This window comes from Solanum pennellii, chromosome 11 (genome assembly GCF_001406875.1).
Source record: "Solanum pennellii chromosome 11, SPENNV200".
In the NCBI taxonomy this organism is placed as follows: Eukaryota; Viridiplantae; Streptophyta; class Magnoliopsida; order Solanales; family Solanaceae; genus Solanum; species Solanum pennellii.
The window spans coordinates 19,515,273-19,532,326 of record NC_028647.1 but is presented as its reverse complement, the minus strand read 5'-3'; the positions used below and the strand labels follow the sequence as shown (position 1 = coordinate 19,532,326).

General features: G+C 33.5%; 1 long non-coding RNA gene across 2 annotated transcripts; it reads right to left on the bottom strand.

Annotated features, from left to right (window-relative positions):
- Positions 1-5,734: 5,734 nt before the first annotated feature.
- LOC114074832 lies at positions 5,735-15,375 on the bottom strand. 2 transcript variants are annotated; one of them, XR_003575139.1, is made up of 3 exons: positions 10,740-15,375; positions 8,293-8,405; positions 5,735-7,698 (listed from the first exon to the last, which is right to left on the bottom strand). It is a non-coding gene; the product is annotated as an uncharacterized LOC114074832 (long non-coding RNA). The 2 variants fall into 2 exon arrangements; XR_003575138.1 differs by having other exon boundaries at positions 5,735-8,405.
- Positions 15,376-17,054: the final 1,679 nt, after the last annotated feature.

Sequence of the window (17,054 nt, the reverse complement as noted above, 5' to 3'; positions counted from 1 at the left end):
ATTTGAGATAGATGTTCTTGTGATGATGACTTCCAGATTTTGGGGAATTAATAGATGTTGATTTGTTTTATTTAATGAGTTTAAGTCTTCCGCATTATTTTCTGTTGATATATGTTAAAATGATAAGGGTTAGATTGGTTGGTTCGCTCACATAGGAGGGAAATTGTGGGTGCCAGTCGCGGCCCCGGTTTGGGTCGTGACATTTTACTTGAGCTCTCATGTTACACATGGTTGTATTATGCCTTACATATTGAGTACATTCTTTTGTACTGACATCCCTTATTGGAGAAGCTGCATTTCATGTTGCAGGTACAAGTACTCAACTAGTAGATTTTCCCAATAGAAGCACATTATACTCGGCGGATGTTGGTGAGCTCCAGGTTGATTTGGGGCTTTGCCGAGTCTTTACTATGCGTATTTTCATAGTGGTACCATCAAGGATTCCAGTAGAGGCATTGTAAAGTTATCATCTGTATTCATAGTTTCACTTGTCACATATAGCGATTCAACTAGTCAAAATATGTTGTATATGAAGCTTCATCAGTAATCTGCATAGTAGTTTACTTTCTCATCATAGATTACTTGTAAAGCATGTGTACATAAGGTACTTGTCCGCCTCACCTAGGGTTGGGGGCTGACAATGCCTTCATGAAATGTATTGAGGATATTGGCATGTGATGAAGAAAGCCTTGGCATAATGGATAAGCATGAAATGAATGTGGAACTCTTATGAGTTGAAAAATGATGTTTTGAGTTGCATTGTGAAAAATTCATGTGGTTATGTTGATTTTGATTGTGACTCATGTTTGGATGTATTGTTATTGGTTGGGTTTCTAGTCTTGAGTCTATTCCTTCCTTATAGGAATTTTAGTGTCATTCGGTGACGAATGTTCCTAAGGGAGATAACGTAACACTTCGAAATTCTAAACATGATATACTGAATTATGAGCTAACTGGATGCAATGACCAAATTTATAACATGCTGAGACTGAATACTAACTGAACTGTAAATATGGTCAATGCAATAGAGTCTGACTGAATTGTGGGAACTACTAATAACCGATAATAAAACCACATGAGTTGAATGTGGAGTCCGACGTTTACGCCCCATCGAGAGGACCCAATACACCCTGTCAGAGATATAAAGGCATGCTAGCGTAACCACTAAACTGATGCCCACAGAGGGGACTTACAACCTACTTGACTAGTAGTTCTGGGACTATTTGGGTAAGCTGAACCCTAGTCCAATTCGGTATTATACTACTCCCAATGAATTAAGAGATTAACATATTATGACTGAATTTCTATAAATACTGGATAACTCAAAACTAAATATGCAAACTGAGAATGTAACAATTCATCTGATATTGATGCATTAATAACATAGGCATGTATAACTAGCTAACTGAAATATCTGACCTAACATGTGGAATTCAAGAACTAAAGAAATACATAGTTAGGGTTCTGAAATTCATACAATAATGTGAGTAATAACATGTAACCTAATTTGGAACATATAACTAATTCATGATATCCTGTTAAAGTTCTAGAAACCTAAGTCTAATCATGATATGGGAATCAAGAATCAGACTGAAAACTAGGGACACAATGGGTGAAAGGAACCCACTAGTAAAATCCCGCATGCCTAGTGATGAATTCCACGAAACCTTGCTACGTTCTTGAACTAGGTTTCTTGACCTTTTTCTCCTTTCTTGCTTCTAATTTTCTAAATTTTGACTAATGATTTGACTTAGTTAAGTTATAGTTATGTTTCTAGGCTTAAACTGACTAAAATATCATGATTTAAGGTCTAAATGACGCAGCTTAGGGGCCAAATGAACAAGGAAAAGACCAAAAGAGCCCCGCATAAAAGTTGTTGGAGTCAGACGGAGTCAACTGACGGACCGTAAGTTGACTGATAGTCCATACTGGTCAACTATCGTTTGTGATTGAGAGTTGAAAGTCAGCTGGCAAAGCGACGAAGTCGACTGACGAACCCTAAGTCGACTAACGGTCGGTACTGGTCGATCGCTGGTCGATCGTCGTTCACGACTAAGAACTGGAAGGTAAGTTGATCAATCGACGAAATCGATTGCAGATTGTAACTCGAATTGTAACTCGACTGACGGTCCGCATTGGTCGACCGTCGTTCGCTATTGAGAAATGGAAGTAAGAAGATCAATCGATGCAGTCGGCTCACGAACCGTAAGTCGATTGACGATTTGTACTGGTTGACCGTCGCTCACGAATGAGAACAACAAGTTAGTTGTTCAATCGACGGAGTCGATTGACAGACCCTAAGTCGACTGACGGTCCATACTAGTCGACCGTCCTTTGTGACTTAGAACTAAGAGTCAGTTGGCCCATCGGCGGAGTCGACTGACGGACTGTAAGTCGATTGATGGTCCGTAGTTGGCTCCGTCGGTGGCACCTGCAACTTTTGAAAGTCTGCATTTTTATCATCTATTTTGGATACGGGGTGTTACAACATTAGTATAATCATAAGGTTTTATTGAAATTTAAAAATAAAAATTAATTATCTAAAATAAAAAATTTATATTAGACAAATAAGTGTCTTTTATAAATGATATTAAAATGGAATTTTAAGATATAAATTGGCTTTTGATAATATTTTAAATAATAAACGTATGTCCTTAACTAATATTATAAAATTAATTGATACCTGATTTTCAATTAGCATATTTAACTTAAATTAATTATAAAAAGTAAAAATACAAAATTCTTATGAATTTCAGGAAAAATTATTATTCTAAATATAATGTCATAAGAAGACTTGATAGATAACCTAAGTTCTTAATTCAAAACAAGAAAATTAACATAATAATCTTTGTTGTATTTTACTATATTTAGAGAAATCATTTATTTTGAAATATCCTACAAAACAATTTCAGAAAATCACTTAAAAAAAAGACGCCACTTAATTTTTTTAAAAACTTAATTTTTAAAGACTTCACCAGATTAAGTCTTTATAAATTGAGAAAAAAATAGGTAAACGAAGTTCTCATTTACAAAGATATTTTCAGATCATTTGAAGTGCCGCCGCTAACATGCGGTTATCCTACTACTTGACCAAAATATTTTTAGTCAACTTTGAAAAGAAATGAACAAGTAAAGAAAGATTAATTTACTTGCTTACTTCTTTTATTTTTATATATAAATATGTAATATTTTTAAAACCAATTGAAAGGAAACAAACAAAAGCTATTAAACTAATTTAGTAAATTTTGTCAAAATAAAGATTAAAACATTCAAAATAAATTAAAGGCGCTAAAAAAGAGATAAGTTTGTAAAAATAATTAACATTAGAACTTTATTTTAATAATAGAAATCATAACAAATTTATGAAATTATGACACAAAATTTTAAGATTTCTTTTTTAGTACTACTAACGAGATTTCTTCAAACTCATTTAAGAAAAATTAAATTAAATCTTTTTTGATATATTACTCTTGGATTTTCCTATGATAAATAATATAAAATCATTTCAATTAAAAATTACGTTAAAAGTTTTTACAAAAAAATGCAAAAGTATGATGTGAAAGACTTTAAATGTCGTACCTTGAAACCAAGCTATCTAAAATTAAATGAATACAAATGACTTAACATAATTGATTAAATAAGAAATAAAGAGTGATAAGATAAAATTTATTTAAAGTTAACTTACACAACGAAAAATAATTTATCTTTAGGGGAATTCGATTAAGTTAATTGACAATTCCAAAATTAGATTTAATAATAAATAAAGAAAAAAGAACAAACAATAAATAATGACAATTTAATCTTTAAGAGTAAAAGGATAAATTAAAGGAAAAATTAGTAAACTAGTCAAAATAAATAACATATTTAGTAAAAATATCCATACTTTATAAATATTAGCAATAATGTCAAAAATGTCATTATTTTAAAAAATTTATGTGTCCAATTTTCCTCCTATTTTATCTCTCTTTTTCAATTAATTCTATATATCCTTTTTTTAAAAAAAAAATCATTCTCTCTCATATTTATCTTTTCAAATTGTTAATTCTCTCTCCCATTTAATTTTTTTTTCTCTCTCATGATTATCTTTTCTGATTTTCCTCCAACATTCAAGTTGCAAATATTTTTCTGCCATATATTTTGGTTATATTTTTAATCCAAAATTGGATCAACAAGAATCCCTTTGATTAAGGTATCTCTAATCTTTATCCTATTTTCAGATTTCTTTTCTAATTTTATTTTTGTTTAAATCTTAAAAAAATGTTGTTCGTATTTTTCAATTTCCGTTATGATTTACTCTCCAATGGCTGAATCCCAAGAGGCTTACTAGAGGTATTCATCTTAATCAACCAATTTCTGGTGATTTTTCATCCTTTAATTTATTTATTACTTAACAAATAGTGTATAATGTATGATCCGCTGCTAAAATGAGGGAAGAAAGAGGGTAAGAACATTTACAAGACTCATTGGTGTGCAAAACCTTCCTCAAATTCAGAACGCAAATGTAGAATCTTTGTCTACTCGTGAGGATCTTGAAAAAGACGACGAAGATCGGATAGTTGTCGAACAATTTTCTATTAGTTTGTTTTGTATTTATAGTTCTTTTTTAGAATTTGGTATGCTTTCTCAATTTGTATTCAAATCACTATGTATACTATCAATATTTGTATTTATTAAAAATTTCATGTTGCATGGTTTATGAATAATGCCCCTAATTTGTATTCATCCAAATGTATGTCAACTAGTTATGTATTTTATTTATAAGAAGAACAACTTTCTTTTAGTTTATTTGTATTCGAATACAAATACAAATAATAGACATATTGGAATGAATACGACTTAGAAAAGGAAACAAGATTTTGAAAAGAAAAATAAATACACAGTGAAAAATATATATGAATACAAATGTATTTCTTAAATAGCTACATTTTATTTGACATACTTATTGGAATGAATAAAAACTAATAAAGAAATACAAGCTTCATTATACAAAATACAACATGAAAACTAGAATGGATACTAATACAAACGATATACATATTGGAATAAATACAATTTAAGCAAGGATACAAAATTTTAAAAAATAAAACAAATACACTGTGAGAAAAGTATGGCAATTACAAATAAAACTATAGGTGTTCAAGTTTCTAAATTAAAAAATAAATAAATTTAATAGATAAAACTATAATGTATTATCATAAAGTTTCATAATAATAATTAGTGAGAATGAGATATTATATTTTTTGATTATGATTTTCATAACAATAATTAGTGAAAAATTGATATCGAAATTTTATAGATGTGGTACTTCTTTAATTCCGTGATTTTTATAACAATAATTAGTGAAAATTAGATATTTATTTTGGTTAATAAAAGTGTTTAGAAACAAAAAAAAAAGATTACCAGAATTGGATATTGATTTTTTTTAGAACAATGGAGAAAAAAAAGAATTTTTTATAACATGATGAAAAAAAGAAGAAATAGATGAAAGTTGGTGTATTTTAATAAATTGTAACTGATGAAGCTTTTAACATTTGTTCCTTTTTAAAAATAATAATCTCCCCTAAATTCCTCTCAATCTGTTATATAAAAATTATATTTTTTTAAAATAAAACAAATAATAAGAACATAAATAAGATACATAACAAACTTAAATTTTGACATTTTTACTAAATATTGAAAGTGTGGTTAATGAACCCTCTTAAATGTTAAAATATTGACATTTTAAAAAAATTCCCTAAATTAAATTTGGGCCTTTCTTGGGCCAAGTTCATTGCTGCTTTTGGGGTTTTAGCCCAATTTCGTTTCTGTATACACCAGTTGTATATCAGTGTATAAAATCATGTACATTCCACTTTTGGACTTCCGTATACTCGGAAATCAACTTGTAGCCCTGTATTAAGCCTCCGAGGACCTGTTCATCACCATCTTTTCGACAAAACAATATGGGCTGACTCAAGAAAAGATAAAATTGGGCCTTCAAGGCCCAACGGATATGCAAGGACCATCTTGGTGGCAACCTCGCAAAAAAAAATGAATTAGCAACTTGAAAAGAAAACTCAATCCTTAATTGATATCAAGACACAAATAAATAAATAAACTTGATCAAAGATGAAACTCAAAGATTTATACCTATACTATTAAAAACTACCCAACTTCAAAAATGAACCAACAAAGTAATAGAGCCAACTATCCGTATAACATTACATATTAAGATACACCTTGCAAAGCTCTTAATTCCAGAAACTAAACTAGAATGACATAGAAACTTATAGCGGAATAACAAAGGAGAAGATGAAACATTTTCTAAATAATCACAATGTCCTTAAGATTCAAATGATGGGCAAGAATAAGAACATGTAACTATCCTCAATCAAAACCCACTCCTAATGCCTTAAAACAAAACCAGACAATCAAACAACATGTGAAGCATACACATTCTTGTGACAACATGTGAAGCATACACATTATATAACTTGAGATCATACAAAAGAAAGAAACACAATTGACATCACCAGTTAGGATCAATGGCAGGGAGAAAAATAATTAACTGGAAAGGTCCAAATTTCATTATATTTTATCAATTGAACATAGCTTATCATCAAAATTATAAGCTCAACAGAGGAAATTAGAGGAAGTAGGCAATCCCGCTAAGGAAAATGCAAACTAAGATAAGCTAAGATCGGGAAGGCTATAGAGTTTCATCTCTCTGTATTAATCAAAACAAGGCATGCCAGATAATGGGACAATATACACCAAGCCACTGCGAAGAAAGGGGAAAAAAGGAAGGGGCATTCGAGACCAACTCGGATATAGACAAGAAATCTTCAACTTTTAGCATGATTAAAGGCAAAACATACACGAAAAACTTTGTAAAATTTAGAAATCTAATAACTAATATAGATTCCAACATCTAACCTTAAGAAAAGAGGGTGAGGCAGTAAAGCATTCAACTCATGCGATTTAACCTATTTGAAGTAACAAGAGAATGAAGACAACCTTCATATATCGAATAAAGAAAACGAAATCACCTGTAGAAGGTGATACTGAACTACATGACTGACTCATAACTTCGTAGTCAACCAAAAGAAACAACAGTGAAACAAGAAGAAAAGGAAGAAAACCAACTCAACGCCTTGTGGAAAACATTAAGACTTCGAGCAAATCAACCCAAAAAAATAGACACATGAACCGACAAAGGATCTTATATCAACGCTTTGCAATCAACAGTAAGTCGAAACAAATTCAACATTCTAACATTTAGACGCCTCATCTAGTAGAATCAAATGGCCAGCAAATAAGAAAAACAAAGACACAAATAGAAACAAATATTACCTTTTGAAAGGCAACGTTCTGGGACAGCGACGAGCTGAGACGAGCGATATCACCACCACAGCAAGAGTTTTGAGAAATTTGGCAAATCCATCGCCACCCACAAAGAAGGATATATCTATCTAATAGGTTTTTCTTATGTCTTTTAGAGCTTTGCAATTCTTTTTCTCTATAAATTCTTACCCTCAAAATCCAACATAAAAACTGTTCCCCTAAATCACTTGAGCGTAGAGAACTTCTGTCACAATTATTCAAGAACTACATACTCGGTACATTGTCCAGTTCCTTTCGATGACAATCTGGATTTCAGCACCATGCCACCAGTCTTCATTTTCCTATTTTTCATGTATATGAATGTGAGGAACATTCCTGAAAAGAAGGCGCAATACAGTAATATACCTTGGAAAACAAAAACAATATAATCCTGTGTTACCATGCATTCTTAAATTTAGCTTTCTATTTCTAAGTCATCTCATACTTGTAAATATCAATATCCATCCTACAAAATGAGGTATAATTTTTACTGTTCATGGAAGATGTATCTCAATGGGAAGTCATGTACTTATCTTGGACCAAATCAATGCTTGTAGAATTTGAGACAAAAGGATAGATTCTTAAATTATTGTACATGCTGACATCCATTGAAGTCTAGATTAGAACAAGTAAAATGGAAAGAAGAATTACAGGCAAAAATCACTGGGTGAAGTATTCTAACAGTACAAAAATATTCTTTTATTCCAAAGATATAATCCACCACCATCGCAACAGAGAACAGAAACATGACAATTTCCCACGTGTCTGTTTCATACTTTGTTCAAGACAAAACTGCAGAAGAACACTTCTTTAGAAAAAGGATCATGTGTTACATATAGAGTTACAATAATCAAAAGTTTCCACTTGGTCTATGACAATCTTAGGAAAATATATTCTAGTATCTAAACAAGAGGAGGCAGTCTAAAATACCTTTGTTCATCCTAATTGAAAGTCAAAAAAAATGAAAGAAAATCTGGATTTCAGCACCATGCCACCGGTCTTTGTTTTCCCGTTTTATATGTTTATGATAGTGAGGAACATTCCTGAAAAGAAGGCATAATATGAATGTGAGGAACATTCCTAATTGAAGGTCAAGAAAATATGAAAGAAGTTTGAACTTAACAAAGAACGGGTGCATGAAAAAAAGTTCCCACTAAACATTAAGTGTAAAGGAAAACAACAGTATTATGTGATGTGCACACCGAAACACAATAACATATGAAAGAAGCTCAATAGTAGAAAGACTAGAAAGAGATTAGATTGATGAACTTCTTTATTAGCAACTAATGAAAGAAAAGTTGGGCAAATATACTAACTTTCTTTGACAACACAAGAAAGAATTGTACCAAAACCGCACACACATATAAACAAGACATGGGACAACAAAGATGCAACACTCACACTCACAATGAATCATATCATGTACACAAATATCACATCATAGGCTTATCCATATTTCTAATCATTGTTTACTCAACTCCATTTGGTTAGATATCTCAAAGAAATTTGTTAAGCTAGTAATATAGGCTTAGGAAAGGTGAGGATATCATTTAGGTATAAGTGACTACACCCTCCTTGAACACTACACAACAACTCATCTTTTCCATCTTTCTCCACTTTTCTTCACTTTTTGAACCCATGCACATTCCACACATATTTTTCATTATTCTTTTCTTATTTCTACTCTAGATGCCCCATATACAACCATTTTCAAATTTTGGAGGATTCAAGTCTCATTTGTTCATTTTCTTTCTTTCTTTTTCAAATCATTTTCTTTCTTTAAAACTTCTTATCCAACCTCCAATTTCTCTTTTCTATTTTTATCTTCTTTTTTATGCTATCAAGGAGATGTGGTAAGCATCAGTTCAATGAATTTTTAGGCCAAGTGGACTTCAAGAACAACAAAGAAATCCTAAGATCACTTCTCCAACCAAACTCAATCAAGACCAACATTTCAAGACAAGTTGGGCAAGTTCTAGGTGACAAAAGCGAACACAAGGCATTAATTAGTCAATAACTCACCACACAAGGCTTGCAAATCAATCAAAATGGTTCAAAATTTTACTTCCTTTTCAAAATACAAGTAACATTGAACATTTTAACTGCTAACGAGTCAAAAAGTCACAAAAAGAGTTGTAAGAGTTTTCACAAATCATTCATAACATGCTCAACCTTTTAAAAAAGGAGAGGTATGCTCATGATTGACATGCATCACTATGCTCTTAGTACCAACCAAGTCAAAACATTCCCAAAATGACGTTGATTTTGCTCTAGAGAAAGTCGTCAACCAATCCATTAACATGCAACCTCATGAATTTATTCAGGGATGGCTACTCAAAACTTAGACACAATCAACGCCAATCAAATATTCACAAGAAATTGATGATTTAACCTTCAGAAGGACGTCACTCTCTATCCATCATCGGGCATCGTTAATCCAAATCTTATTATCAAAAAAAACAAAAAACAAAGAAGCTACAAACTACAAATCAACACGGAAAAGATTGAGAAGGCAAATGTCATTANTTATTTCTACTCTAGATGCCCCATATACAACGATTTTAAAATTTTGGAGGATTCAAGTCTCATTTGTTCATTTTCTTTCTTTCTTTTTCAAAGCATTTTCTTTCTTTAAAACTTCTTATCCAACCTTCAATTTCTCTTTTCTATTTTTATATTCTTTTTTATTCTATCAAGGAGATGTGGTAAGCATCAGTTCAATGAATTTTTAGGCCAAGTGGACTTCAAGAACAACAAAGAAATCCTTCTCCAACCAAACTCAATCAAGACCAACATTTCAAGACCAGTTGGGCAAGTTCTAGGTGACAAAAGCGAACATAAGGCATTAATTAGTCAATAACTCACCACACATGGCTTGCAAATCAATCAAAATGGTTCAAAATTTTACTTCCTTTTCAAAATACAAGTAACATTGAACATTTTAACTGCTAACGAATCAAAAGTCACAAAAAGAGTTGTAAGAGTTTTCACAAATCATTCATAACATGCTCAACTTTTTAAAAACGGAGAGGTATGCTCATGATTCACTTGCATCACTATGCTCTTAGTACCAACCATGTCAAAAGGTTCCCAAAATTACGTTGAATCTATTCAGGAATGGCTACTCAAAACTTAGACACAATCAACGCCAATCAAATATTCACAAGAAATTGATGATTTAACCTTAAGATGGACATCACTCTCTATCCATCATCGGGCATCGTTAATCCAAATCTTATTATCAAAAAAAAAAAACAAAGAAGCTACAAACTACAAATCAACACGGAAAAGATTGAGAAGGCAAATGTCATTAGGAAGCAGTTTGATAGAAAAAAATTATCTTAGTTGAGCATAAGATGAAACTAGCCAACACTTACTATAATGTTGACGTACTTGGTAGCCTTAGAACATGCTTAAAGAGTGCTAAAGAACCGATCAGAAAACTCAGCATCGATCTTGCACACCTGCAAATTAATCAACATTTAAACAATAAGATTCAAGGGAGAGCTCCAAGGTGGAAGAATACAGGAAACCCTAAGCCTTAGTTCAAATTTCCCAAAAAACCACTTGTTTGAATTACCTGAGAAAAGTTCAAGACCTTCACGAACAGTAACTTCACTTTATCAAAATAAATTAACAAAGCAATATTTTCTTAAAAACTAAAAATTTTATTTATTGCTCTATGGAGAATATACAACTTTGTTTCTCTTTTTTTTTTTGGAATTACCCTTTGATTGCATTCATTTATCTTTTCCACTAATCCTTTGGTGTTTCTGCATTTTTCTGTTCTGCTTCTCAATCAAGCTATTTCTTCTGGAACATCTCCATTATTTTTCTTAGTTCAGATATAATCTAAGTTGTCACATTGAGGAAAGCATCTTTTTCTGGAAGTACAGCATGACAATTTATATGATTAACAGTCAGTGTAAGCAACGGTTGACTTAATGCTACCAATAAGTAATAATGCAACTGTTGAGAATTTAGACTTGGCAGAGTTTCCATATGAATAAATGTCATGCACCTTGCTTAGGTGCAGTACATACCTCATATTGCAGCTCACACTGCACCTTAGATAGTACAGCTTCAGTTACAGATAATATATCACTCAAATGCGAAGAGAGAAATATCACTTCATTGACATCTTTAATCATCAAACTAATATGTGATTATAACATTAGAAAAAGTTAAAATTATAAGACATCCAAAATTATCAAACTAATGTGTGATTATAACATTAGAATAAAGTTAAAATGAGAGAAAAGGATAAATTTTTAAATTATGGTACAAGTAATTTAAATCCATTGAGGTCTGGATGAGAACAAGTAAAATGGAAAGAAGAACGACACGCAAAGATCACTGGAAGAAGCAAACAGTACAAAAATATTCTGTTATCCCAAAGAAATAATCCACCACCCTCGCAATCACCTCCTATAACAGAGAACAGAAACAAGACAGGGAATATAATACAAATAGCAATAGACTCAAAAATGTAGAATCAGAAGAACGTCAAATGATCAGGTCAAGACCAATTGCTCAACGTACTATCTTTACGCAAAGACCAAATTTCCCACGTGTCTGTTTCAATGCATACTTCGTTCGAGAAAAAACTGCAGAAGAACACTTTCTTAGAAAAAGGATCATGTGTAGTAAAACAGAGTTGCAATAATCAAAAAGTATCACTTGGATCTATGACAATCTTAGGAGCCAGTCTAAAATACCTTTGTTCCTCCTAATTGAAGGTCAGGAAAAAAATGAAAGAAGTTGGAACTTAATAAAAAGTGGGAACATAGAAGATGCATACTCTATTGAATGCTTTTCTAATTCTGTTTTACACTTTTATGCACAAGTTTCATGCTAATGCCACAATAAAGATGCTACAAGATCTATTAGGCCCTTAAATACATTTCTCCTAATAATAAATCACACGAAAAACAACAAATCCCCTCGACAATAATAAAATTTGCATAGCAATGCCACAAAAGAAATTAAACCAACAAAATTTAGGCACACAAAACACCACAAATTAAATATAATCAACAACATAAAGGTGCATAAATAACCTCCACAATACTAACCTTTGTGAAGTCCTACAGCCCCGTACATTCCAGGAAACAAACAAACTAAAGGCCCAAGGTCACCTTAGGTTTTTATACCCAACTTCCTAGTATGGGAAATTAACATGTATATGACCACATTGACTGATGCAATTCGGATAGCACCAAGCCATTCACTCGAAGATAATTGAAATCTTCAAGAAGAAGAAATCTTCAAAAAGGGTGTTTTAAAGTGGATAAGTGTTGGTATAAAAGGGAATTTACCAAAAGGGGTAAGAAATAAAGGAAAAAGTACAAATGGACCACAAAAGCACAAAATTCGAAGGTCTTCAGATGCACTCATTGGAACTTTCGGCGAGCCCGACTCTGCTCGCTGAAATCCAAAGTGAGAATCGCCGAATTGACCCTCTAATCAACAAATTGCATCAACACTTCGTAAATTTTGGAAAGCTAAACTTCAAGTTGGCGAGTTGAACTTCAACTTTGGCAAAGAAAACAATGTATTTGGAGATCGAAAACTCATTTTATGCCCCTAATCTCAGGTTCTAATTCCTTAGTTTCCTTTTCTTGATTATCATTCATTTTCATGATTCCTAAACTACTTTTCAAATCGTAATTGATCTACTTGTTGATTATTGGTTCTTGAATTCTCATCTTTGTGGGTGCCACTTCTTTCCATGCTTTTATTAGTTTTATGTCGTAGTTAAACTTTTTATCCAGTTTTGTTTTGCTTTAATCAGGTCATCCGTCTTTCTTGAAACAAGAATCTTTTCCGGCCAAGAGTAGAAATTGACACTTCGTGATCAACCGAGTATAAGCAATCTTCAACCTAAGCCGAGTCAATTTGATAGTCAATCAAAGGTGTATAAACACAAGTGATTGTGAGTTCAATTTACTCACGCTAACATTGCTTTTTCTTTTTGTTGAGTTGTCTTATTGCTAGGTACCGTGGAAACGGAAGTGAAACCCAACCACTTACGGAAGGATTACTTTGGAATCTATAATGGAGGCAATTACTAATATGGGTTGGAGGATTGAGAACATAGAAGGACAAATGGCCACCATGAAGGGTAGTGTGTCAAAGATAGAGGATAGAATGAACAATGTGGAGGGTCGAATTAACTCTACTAATTTCACCCCACAAGCTACTTTTCGTGCTTCCACAAGTGGGCACGATCACACTATTTCTCCTATTATCACACTCTGAGCCTTCCATCAAGCATTCAATCCAATACCAATAAGTTTCACTTCCAATATCCAAAAAACCAATCGATCATTCTAGTTCAAACTTAATCAAGAAGCTCCACCAAACCAAAACCGACCTTACCAAGCACCACTAAACAAAGGGAGATATGAAGATGAAGGTGAAGTAGAGCCATGGAATGAAGCTCCAAGAGGTCAAATGGGGTATAGAGGACAAGGATGGTTTGGCACGGTACCACATGGTATAAGACAATATGGAAACCAACCTCAAAGTGGAGAACAAAAGGGAATCTTATGCCAATCAAGAGTATGGTCAAGAATTGACAGAAGAACATGGTAACGAATATCAAGAAAAGTCGAAAGAGGTTACTACAACAACAACAAAGTGGGTGAGGGACAAGGAAACTATTATGGGGACCAATGTGGAAATGGAGGCCGAGATGTTGGAATGACTCTATCAAGACTATATCCACCTTTCAAAGGGGAATGCAATCTCGATGCTTATCTAGAATCGAAGTTGCATTGCGGAATAATCTTCCAATGATTTGACCGAGGTCAAGAAGAGTTGTTTTGCCATTGCTTAATTTGAAGGGTTTGCTATTACGTGGTGGGAATACATGAAAGGTTGACTAGTACTTCAAGATGGACCCCTCACCCATGGACCGGATTGAAAGCCCTTATGAGAGTCAAGTGTGTGCCGGAAAGGTATCGCAAAAAATAACTTGCTAAGTTGTACAACTTGAGGCAAGGAAGCAAAAAGTGTCGCGCCTTACTATTATTAGTTCCAAAATTTGATCTTGAAGATATACACCTACAATGAAGAGCATGTCGTTTTTCGCTTCTAGGTACGGTTGAACAAGGGGACTCTTCTAAGATGACTGTTCACAAGCTTGCTAGCTTGCATGACATCTTTGAAGCGACCAATAAGGTAGAGCAGGAACTCAATGAGGAGAAAGTACTTAGTACAAGGGTATTCCATATTCAAATTCTTGGAGTAAGAACCAAGGAGGAGCACAAACATCTTCGGGTTGGAATCAGAATAAGGATCTCTTCTAGAAGCCTTATGAGAAGAATCCCTTTGAAGGAAATACTCAAAAGTACCCACCAAGAGAGGAAGGTAATAAGGACCCAACCAAATTTCCTAAAGGCATTCAATATCACAAGTGTAGAGGATGGGGTCTGATGCGTGAATGTCTCAATCGATTGTATGTGCTAGTTCAAGGAGGGGATTTATATATTGGTGAAGGGGTAGGGTTGTGAAGAGGAAACCCAAGAAGAGGATGAATTTGAAGGTGATTAAGATTTGGAACCAGACCCATGTGATAGAAAAGATGTCACCGCTTCTAATGGTTTGATTAGGAAGGCCCAAATTGGAGAAGCTTGGCCTCAAGAAGGAGTGTTCAGCGTACCAATGTATGTGGTGAGCGAGTTATGATTAGCAAGGCCATGGATGATCCAAGTCAAAGGGAGAATCTTTTCCACTGCAAGTGCCTCATCAAAGATGATTATGTTCATTATTGATAGTGGGAGTTGTGTCAATGTTGCTAGCACTACTATAGTGAAATTCTTGAAATTTGCTACCAGTAAGCATGCGACATAATACATAAATGTGTTATGTACTCTAACTTTGAATATGCACAAGTAGACACTTAAACTTGTATAAAATTGAATAACTAAACACATGAGTCTTACATGGCACAATACATGTAGGAAAAAAAATGACATGTAGGATGTCATGCAGGACATGTGTGTCTATTTGTTTAATTTAATACAAGGCTTAAGTCATATGCGCCCCTTCAAGTTTTCCGCATATTTCACTTCGACACCTCAATTTAAATATGTACCTATTGAACACTTTATATGTTCAAAAGTGATTCCTATTGTAAACAAAAAGCTAACATGACTAACAAAGTGTAGTTCACTCTCCTAATACGCGTGGAAACAATTAAAAATAATATTTGTTTCTTCTTTTTCCCAACTTATATAGCTAAATTAAAAAACAATAATAATTAATATAAAAAAAAAGTGAAGAACGTCTTTCTCATTCTCCCTCTGCAATTATGCTATGTCTCTTTACATACCTAGCTCTCCCTCACCCTCTCCAATTCGTCTGTTGCTTCTTCATTCTTTTTTATTCTTTTTTTATTGTAGATCTAGTTTAAGTCTCAAATATTCTTGTGAGGGTCTATTATTTTCGATGACAATAAAATCCCGGCCAAACTCCATTGTTTAAGATGAAATTAGTATTCCAGCGAAAATTAATTATTTTTTGAAAAAACGTCTATTATTTTCTTAGAATTAGTATAAATATTTACTAATGAAAAGAAGATGAAGAGAATGGAAGAAACATTTTGATCTATTAGAACGAAAGATAAATAAGGGGTTAGCTTAGATGGGCAACAATGGTGCATTGGCGACGTCGTGGAGAAAAATTAAGGGGTGAATGTTATGGTTTACTGGTGTTTGAGGCACAATGAAATCACAAAGAAGAAGACCATAGGTTATGGTTTACTGGTGGTTGACGAGTTGAGGTGCAGGGGTGACGCAGTGCACAGGGGAAAAGATAAAGAAGGAGGAGGGAGTGGGGTTATCACTTGAGTTGGATGATCATAAATATATCCTACTTCCTAAGTCATCCTCTCAAGTCAATGAAGTGTATCAAAAGATGAGCGAGTTGAGGAAGAACATGTGGAAGCCGAGGGCAATGAAGAGGAAAAAAGGAGGAAGTTCAGGGGAAGGCCCAAGAGTTGTTAGTTAAGTACAAAGAGGTAAAGGGAGGAAGTGGAAGCCAAAAGTTCTTTGATCTTTTATCACATTGGGATCATGTGTTGCAAACTAACCAATCTCATTCTTCTCTACCACATTCAATTTCCCTTCTTTTGCAGTATTATGAGGATGTCTTCCCAAAGGAGCTTCCAAGTGGATTAACCCCTCTTCAGGGAATTCAGCACTAAACTGATTTCATGTTGGGCTCCTAATTGCCAAATAAGTCGTGGCTTATCGAAGTAACCCGGAGGACACCAAAGAGTTACAACAACAAGTTGAGGAAATACTCAACAAGGTATGTGAGAGAAAGTATGAGTTCGTTCGTCGTTCCGATTCTCTTGGTTCCAAAGAAAGATGGAACATAGCACATGTGTGTTGATTGTCAGCTTACTATGATGAGTTCCAAAATTTGATCTTGAAGCGAGAATACAAGTAGAATGAAAAGCATGCGGATATTCGCTTCCTGGCGGTAGGGTTGAACAAGGAGATATCTTCTTAGATGACCATTCACAAGTTCGCTAAATTGAATGACATCTTCAAAGCGACCAATGAGATCGAGCAAGAACGCAAAGAGATGAAAGTACCTAAGTATAAGGGTATTTCATCACCAAATTCTTGGAAGTAAGAACACAGGAAGAAGCTCAAACATCTTGGGGTTGGAAAATTAAT